The sequence below is a fragment of the Limulus polyphemus genome, unplaced genomic scaffold (assembly GCF_000517525.1).
Source record: "Limulus polyphemus unplaced genomic scaffold, Limulus_polyphemus-2.1.2 Scaffold2008, whole genome shotgun sequence".
Lineage (NCBI taxonomy): Eukaryota > Metazoa > Arthropoda > Merostomata > Xiphosura > Limulidae > Limulus > Limulus polyphemus.
Genome location: NW_013667618.1, coordinates 163,359 through 172,879, shown reverse-complemented (window position 1 = coordinate 172,879; position 9,521 = coordinate 163,359).

Genomic DNA, 9,521 nt, shown 5'->3' with positions numbered 1-9,521 from the left:
GTGTCAGCTGGTTCAGATATAGTAGACACGTGAAAATGTCAAGTTGTGTCAGCTGGTTCGGATATACTAGACACGTGAAAATGTCAAGTTGTGTCAGCTGGTTCAGATATTGTAGACACGTGAAAATGTCACGTTGTGTCAGCTGGTTCGGATATAGTAGACACGTGAAAATGTCAAGTTGTGTCAGCTGGTTCGGATATAGTAGACACGTGAAAATGTCAAGTTGTATCACCTGTTACGGATATAGTAGACACGTGAAAATGTCAAGTTGTATCACCTGTTACGGATATAGTAGACACGTGAAAATGTCAAGTTGTGTCAGCTGGTTCGGATGCAGTATAGTCACTTGAAAATGTTGCGTACTCTTACCTGATATGTATTTAGAATTATTATTTTTTAAAGTTGTTTTGAGATCTCCTACAAATCATTTGGATTTCAGTACCGATTTTCCCGAACTGGTATTTCCATAAGGTAACCTTTTTCACGTCTTTCCTCTATCGTCCCTAAAATATTTTTATTCACGTATGTACCAGATTCTTCTTCTTTGTTTTCCTTAAATGTCGGTATCGTGAAATCTGTGACCATTGTTTGAAACATTGTTACAATCCCCTGTTACGTGCAGAGCATTGTGTTGCTTGATAGTGTGTTAATAAATAGTTGATTATACTCAGCGAGTGTGTTTCTTTCAGCCTCTTGTATCCAAATGTCCACTTATTTCAATGTACAAAAATCCATTAAGAGCAATACCCACATCTGCGACTGGTAAATAATTCTAATGTTGAGATCTGTCAGTGAGTTATGATTGGTAAATGTCAACCGCAACTGACGATCATTTTACAATATCTTAATAAACGTATATTTTTGTATATAATATTTATGGGGGGCTTTTGAATCCTTTTTAATTCACCATACAGCAACCTAAATTAACTTAGGTTGCTGTATAATGAATTAAAAAGGACTTAAAAACCCCATAAATATTACATACACAGCACCATTATAAGAAGCCTAACTGTATTTCTTTGCTTTGCTAACCTAAGCTATGTTGATGAGCCTTGAATAGTCCATAGCAGAGGGTAGGGCCAATCAAGGAATGCAGTAGGCTTGTATGTCACAGATTCTCTATTCAATTGTATTTTTGGTTAAAAAGAAAAGAAGCCTGTATAGTCACGTTTTTGTATGTTTAACCTTTATTTGGCTCATCCTGAATAACAACTGACCTAAAATTAAAATTATGACATGTCATCTCCAAAAAACAAATGGAGGGAAGAAAACGTTAAAATTGCGTATTCTTCAGTTTCAAAATCAACATGGCAAAAACTTTACACAGAGAAGTACGAAGGTTTTCATCCGTGACTTTCAAAGTATACATACACGGAAAACTTTAGGGAAAAATAAAAACTTTGGGTTTTAAGTCAGACATGAAAAATAAGTAGAAGAGCAGAAATGACAAGCAGGAAAGTAAGCAAGTTATGGAATAGCATTTGTTTCAATTTTCTGAGGGTTTGGTTTTATGAATATTACCAAATGTAAGCAGATCTATAATTCACTAAAGTTTTTCTTTTCACTTTTTGTAATAATTATTTTGGTGGTTAAGAACACAAATATTAAAATATTATGCAAGATTAAAAATTCTATGCATTATTTGGCATATCAGCTAAACCTTTGCTTTCTATTTGTTGCAGCGTCATCTTGAGGAACTATGTTGCATGAGCCGGCTTGTTTGCTTACATAACACATACTTATGTGCTTTTTTTAGTTATGAGTGATATGTGTTAGTTAATTGTGTTTAAGCCAAAAAAACGGCAGACTGTCACCTAAAATGATCTGAAAACACGACCAAACACAAATAAAATCGATTTACAGTTTTGTTCTAAGGGCCTTAATTAGTAGCCATGTTGTTTAGGATAACTTGCACCATTTTGTCAGAATTTATTTAACAAATTTGTCCTGTTATTACTATAACTTTCATTTATGATTGCACCATACTATTATAATCATTTTACAGAAATGATGTCACAAGGGGTAGTTGTCATATGAAAATCTGAGTCATTTACTAAATTCTAAAATCGGTATTTGTTTTAGACTGTAAATACACCCTTCTTCCGAAGACATGTATTGATTGGTTTATTAAAATAATTAAAACCATGTCGAGACTATCCAAAGGGGCTGTTATTTCGTAAAGAATACATGGAATAGTTTTCTTGAGTGCCTTCATATATATCAAATGGAATAAACTGGTTGTGCATCTTTGGTTTAAAGGTCACACTGTGTGTATTTTACATGGTATTATGTTTCATAATGTGTCTGCGAGAAGAACGAATAACAGAAAAATGGTTAGGTTCATCATCAAATGGAACGAGAACGCTTGGCTCCTCTAATGTTCTAATGTTTACTACTTCAAAGCGAATGTTCTACCCGAAATCTTAGAAGTTGTGCTATCCTATCGGATGCTATGACAAAACATAAAATTGGTAAGTGCTACTATTTATTTTTTCGCTTAGTTTTTTATGTGTAGAATCTGATTGGGAAATGTTTCCTTAAGTGATTAGATTTGTTCTATAGTAAGTCATTGATTTAGAAAACCGTTTGACCAAAGCACAATATCAGTGTCGCTATATCTAGTTGGATCAAAAATGTTTATATAGAGTTTAATAGCTGGTGGATAAAAGTAAACGTAAGAAATGTAAACAAGTGTATATAGGTCATGTTAAATCGAACATAGCCGTGATGTCTATTTTTCCTATGGACTTACTGTACTACTTTTTTGATTTATATGATTCAGACGATAATATCCAAAGTTTGTACATTTTACTTACAAAGCGACACTAAACTGACTGAATACACAATCGTATTTTTCATTTTCGTTTACATCTCCCTTTTTCCTTTATACCTTCAAGTACCGGCATCCTTTCGGGCCAGTATAGGCTCACTAATACTTCTAAAAATATACTTTTCCAAGGTACTTTGAGAGTTTGGTAAATTTAAATAAGTTGAAGTATTGGTTTCAGTTTTGTTTCTGGTTTAACGTTATTTTGTATATAGTATTGTCCCCCGATGGGACAGGGGTAAGCTTACACAATTACAACACTAAAATTCGGGGTTCGATTCCCCTCGGGGAACATAATAGATAGTCCAATGTGGTTTTGCTCTAACACAAACAAACACATAATATTATAATAATTTTTAAAAATTCCAGTAAAGTTGCTCTTTTCACCTTTATTTGTTATTACATAAATACATGTAGTTTGAAATGTTTTATTTATTTATTCACTTTTTATAAAAGAAAACTCGCCACTCAGTTTCCAAATGACTAGATAAGCAACTCGTTAGCAAAACAACTAATTAATGTAGTTTGAGTTTTTTTATAGAGTCGCTCATATTATAAATAGCATTTCAGGAATGGATCTCTACAGCAAACTGTTGAGAAAATTACTTGCTTTAAGAATATAAACCATAGTGACATCATCTGATGCCAATATTGAATAGTGTTAATATTATGTAGTATATCTACATAACCGGATGCTAATATTACTCTTGCTACGGTTATAAACTGCAGTGGTACATTTGATGCTAACATTGACCAGTTTTATATTATGTAGTACATCTATATAACTAGATGTTGATATTTGTATTAAATAATTTATATGGACTATCACCATGTATTTTTTAGTTGTTGTTTTTTTATGCAAAAGCTTTCGGCTCAATTACCTAAGCCTTCTACAGGTGCGAGACGTTAATTAACAACAAAACCTTCTCATTGTTAGGAATACTATCCACGGCTACTCCCCATTATTACCAGTTTTCTCCACAACCACGTCATTGGGCACTAATACTCCCCATTGTTACCAGTTTTCTCCACAGCTATGTCACTGGGTATTGATACTCCCCATTGTTACCAGTTTTCTCCACAGCCACGTCATTGGGCACTAATACTCCCCATTGTTACCAGTTTTATCCACAGTCACGTCACTGGGTATTAATACTCCCCATTGTTACCAGTTTTATCCACAGTCACGTCACTGGGTATTGATACTCCCCATTGTTACCAGTTTTATCCACAGCCACGTCACTGGGTATTGATACTCCCCATTGTTACCAGTTTTATCCACAGCTATGTCACTGGGTATTGATACTACTTATAGTTAATAGTATTATCTAAAAATGTAACTTTTCTTAATTAAATGTGGGAAATTAAAAGATATGATTCAGAGCCTTTAGAATAAACTAAAAGTTATTATATTTCTCCTCCTTACTCTTGGGTTCAAACTTATTATACACATTTTTTTTAAGCCCCGTCTTTAATGATTGCTATCATAAAAATAATTTTCCTAAATTCGACTGTTATTTCATTTAATACAGGTGTTGTTTACGAGTGATTTTTTATATAGCTCTATTTTTCTTCAATAAATTTAATACAAAAGAGAGAGAAAACAAACCCATAAATCTGAATATTTCAGTTGAACGATATGTGGCAATATTAATGATTGCATTTTATTTTACAACAAACCTCTCGAATATCAACGACTATAAAAAAATGTTTTACAATTTTGAACTTAATGAAAAAAAGTGGTTTTGTACCCTTCCATAACATGTACTCAACTTATAACTCCATAAGTTAAATATTATCTTATGAAAGAGAACAAAACACACAAAACCATTATACTTATAGTTAAACCCCACAAAATCACTCACAGTTAAACCATACAAAATCACTCACAGTTAAACCATACAAAACCACTTACAGGTAAACCATACAAAACCAGCATATTTACAGTTAAAACACATAAAACCAGCATACTCATAGATAAAACACATAAAACCAGCATTCTCGTAATTAAAAACACACAAAAAACCAGCATACTTATAGTTAAACCATACAAAACCAGCATACTCGTAGTTAAACCACACTAAACCAGCATAGTCATAGTTAAGCCCCACAAAACCACTCACAGTTAAACAATACAAAACCAGCATAGTCACAGTTAAAACATACAAAACCAGCATACTCGTAGATAAAACACACAAAAACAGTATACTCATAGTTAAATCATATGGTGATACAACTCTATAACTATTGTGTTGTAGTTAAAGTTTAAAGTGAAATGAGTTGTTGGGAAATAGAATAAAGTGTACATAAGAAAGGAAAATATAATAAACTTTTTTGTTAGTTATGAATAGCAAATCTCCCTCAGTGGCTCGGTGATAAGTCTGCAGGCTTACGGCATTACAATTTGGGTTTTGATACCCGTGGTTGGCATATCACAGATTGTCCATCGTGTAGCTTTGTTCTCAACATCAACCAAACCAAAACCAATAACATATTAAATATTCACACGTGATAAGCAAGCTAAAAAGATTAAAACGAGGAGGAGGTTTGTAGAGTACGACTTGACTTCTTCAGTTTCAATCTGGCTGAAAACGTCAAGTACGACTTGGCTTCTTCAGTTTCAATCTGGCTGAAAACATCAAAACTGCTCTCACATTCCCCACCATCTCTGTAGCTAAGAAAGGTAAATCATGAGTATCCAGGAATATCTCTGCCCTACGTTTCACATACACAAAGTAATGTAGAATACAATACAACTACCCTATGAAACAGTAGACAGCTTCCATGACTGGGTTGGATTTTTCAGATTGAACGGCACCTTATGCAAACGTGGTCTAAACGATCAGATCAAAACTCCAGGAATTAGGTACAGTTATCCATAATTTTAAACAACTGAAGAGTAGAAAGAAAACCAGCTAGTAGCACCTATCAGCACAAGGGCTTTGATCCACTTTTTGAACTGGATAACGGGATTGGTTGTAACATTTATTATGTGCCCGCAACCGAAATTGTGGAGCACACTCAAGTACAATCACATTTCGAACACTGGACCCTACGATAAGATACCCGACATACTAACCATTAGGTCACGCTCAGTCTTCTCTACTGGCCCGGCATGGCCAGGTGGTTAGGGCGCTCGACTCGCAATCTGCGGGTCGTAGGTTTGAATCCCCGTCCCACCAAACATGATCGCTCTTTCAACCTTTGGGCGTTATAATGTGACGGTTAATTCCACTATTCGTTGGTAAAAAGAGTAGCCCAAGCGTTGGCGGTGTGTGGTGATGACTAGCTGCCTTCCCTCTAGTCTTTCACTGCTAAGTTAGGGACGAAATTCACAACAAACAAACAAACCTTTCCTACTATAAAAAGTAACATCTAGGGATGAAATGGCACACTACCTCTACTTGATTCAATATGTTCCAAATTATAATGTTAGAAAATTTAAAAAATTGTGTATATGATTAAAAGCATAATATAATAATTTCTCTCTTGCTATAACTACAATAACATTTATCAGAAGCATAAAACTACTGCTATTTATAAAATTAATGTTAAAACATTTTACTAAGATCCAGTCAATATAAGTTTTTAACTTCCAAAAGTTACGATTTCGATTACGGTAACTAAGATGATTTGCATGTAGAAATGATAGCCATTAGGTCTGTAGCTAGAGGCTTTTATACGAGACATTACACAGTAGGGAAAACGACACCACTAACTTCCTCATCTCTGCAACTCAAACAAGACAATGGAAATGTTGTTTCTTATTACTGATCCTATAACCGAAGTGAAGAATAAATGTGGGTGTATTTTTAACATACTTACAAACGGGTTTAGTCTCTTTATCGCTGTTTTTATTAACGACAGAATATGCAGAATTCTGGATAACGTTAGGTCAATCAAAAACTCATATGGAAAATCGATTGAATTCTGGAGAAATAGAATGTGTTTTACTCATTATTATATTGAATTCAATATTTCGAATCATAACGGGTCACTAGGTTCGCCGTGTAGTTTATACATTTGGAATGTATATCTCATTATGTAGCCCCAAACCCTGTTTGAAACACATTGGTAACGAAATATATCCAAACTAATACTTTGAAAACGTATTCCTAGCCGAAAAAATAAATAAGTATATGTTATACTACTGTTATAATGACCAAATGGATATTTTTATCTGCGTTGTCCCAATAATTATTGTTAACAGGTCTACTCACTAGTAATGTGCTCTGATCGAAAAACTAAATTAAACCACGAGCATTTCTTCGAGTGAAACGAATTGCTAACCTCTAAATGATCGTATGTTGGCAAGTGAGGCGAATTCTAATACCTTCTAATCATCATGAAGCATCAAGTTCTGATATCTTCTAATCCTCACGAAGCAAACAATTCTAATACCTTCTAATCATCACGGAACAAACAATTCTAATACCTTCTAATCATCACGGAACAAACAATTATAATACCTTCTAATCATTACGGAACAAACAATTCTAATACCTTCTAATCATCAGGGAACAAACTTAGAAGGTATTAGAATTTATTAGAATTGTTTGTTCCGTGATGACCTTCTAATCATCACGGAACAAACAATTCTAATACATTTTAATCATTACGGAACAAACAATTCTAATACCTTCTAATCATCAGGGAACAAACAATTCTAATACCTTCTAATCATCACGGAACAAACAATTCTATCTTCTAATCGTCACGAAGCATCACGTTAACGAAGTTTAAGTTAAATAAAGATAATAATAATGATGTGTTTGTTCATAATTTTGGTTCAAATGCTTTCATTTGAAAGTACCCTCAATATACGTGTTTTTTCTTGTAGACTAAATGGCCTAATGTTTATTTAAAAAAATAATATAACAACAAAATTGAAATAATTTCTCAAGAACATTTTTATATAGAAGACAACAACTATTTATTAAAGTGTAGGATACTTACACATTCATTTCACAAACCTTAAATAAACCCATGTTTCTCTACATTATCCCAGAGAGTGTCTTCAATAGATCCTGATACCTTTAACTAAGTTATGTTTTGATTAAAAGCAGGGTAAACAATAGTTTTATTTATTCGTGCCATTGTAAATCTCAAATATAACTGTAGTATCAGGCAATACTACGTGCTTTCCACTTCTTTTAGTTTAAAGTTAAGTTCACTAAATTTATTTTCTTTTTCTCTAAAGCCCCCAAGATTGGAACATAGCATTGTCAAAACTTTAACTTTATTCTAGGGCTAATTGGATCAAGTGAAGATCAAACGCATTTCTGTATGATTTTCTTGCAGAAATAACATCGTGTTTTATAATTTTTAATTGAGAAATAATTATGGGTGAACTCACCAATAACCTTCACTGCCTGTTGGTCAACTGATCTAACAGGAACCAATCACTGTTTCCTTGTGTCGAAAACTCGATGGTTTATTATCATATTTAAAACAGTGTTGGGGCCTGAGAGAGCAGAATTTTGCATAGATTTTAAAATATTTTGTACAGACTTTACGCAGATTTCACCTAGACCTTAACTGTGTAAATGTTAACGATATATTTAGTAGAATAACAGAATGAATTTCTATTCTTTAACTTTGACTTGGGAACTCTTTAAGTTCTTGCTTTCAGTTGTCGGTAAAATGTTTATGTATTTCTGTGTAACTTTACTTTCCAAGTTCTCTTGTAACTTTAAAGTTAACTTTTATTTTCGTTTGTGTGGGTGCCGTTTGGCTTTCACCTATAATTTAGTTAAATATGTGTTTAAGTTCCCCAGTGAGCGAATAATATGTAACTTCCCTTATAGGACAGCGGAGTGTAGGTTTTTATTGAAAGTATGCAGTTATGGTGAATTTGAAAGCGAGAGTTAACTTATTGTGTTACATTTTATCTTGGGGACACTCTCGGTTTGTGATTCGCTCTCCCTAAGTTACAGGAGGAGAGGGGATACGCACTGGCAGGAACATATTCTTTGCTTTTTCTGGCCACGCACACCTTAGGTTTTTGATACACACATAAACACATGATTACTTGCCTTATATTGTGTAACAGTGATTTGTTGTTTCTGTCAATATTTCACTCAAATATTCGTTCCTTGGTAATTCTGCGTGTCCTGTCTCATCCTTTTGGCCAAACCGTCACATCCGTCTGGAAACACCCCCGCTTACGAAATCCACTTACCTGGACCTCTCTGTTTTCTAGAAGTACTCGAGATATCACAAAAACAAACACATTCATCATGGTCTAATATGACACGTGTATGTTAAGCCAGAATGGAGTTGCCCATTTGACATGTTTTACACTGTTCTTTCTTCAATATTTATAATATAAAGTACACATGTTCAGCATACACATTTATATGCAGTGTTTTAAGTTGATCATCAAATCTCTTATTTGCCTGAACGTCAGTGATAGTATTTAAATACGCGTCGATGTAACAGTTCTGAGAACGTAACCCATAACAATCAGATTTTGATGAAACAATGAGAAGCTTATCCGATATAATATCAACTCTATCATAATTAAAATAATACGCAAACAAAATGGAAATAACATTATTAACATACACACACAACACCATCTTAAAGGGAAAAGGTGTGCAAATGTGGAAGGTATTAAAGAGGACATCGACATGTTTTTTTACTTCAAAGCCAAATGATTTCTTTCATCAGGGCATTAACAACCTAATTGAAA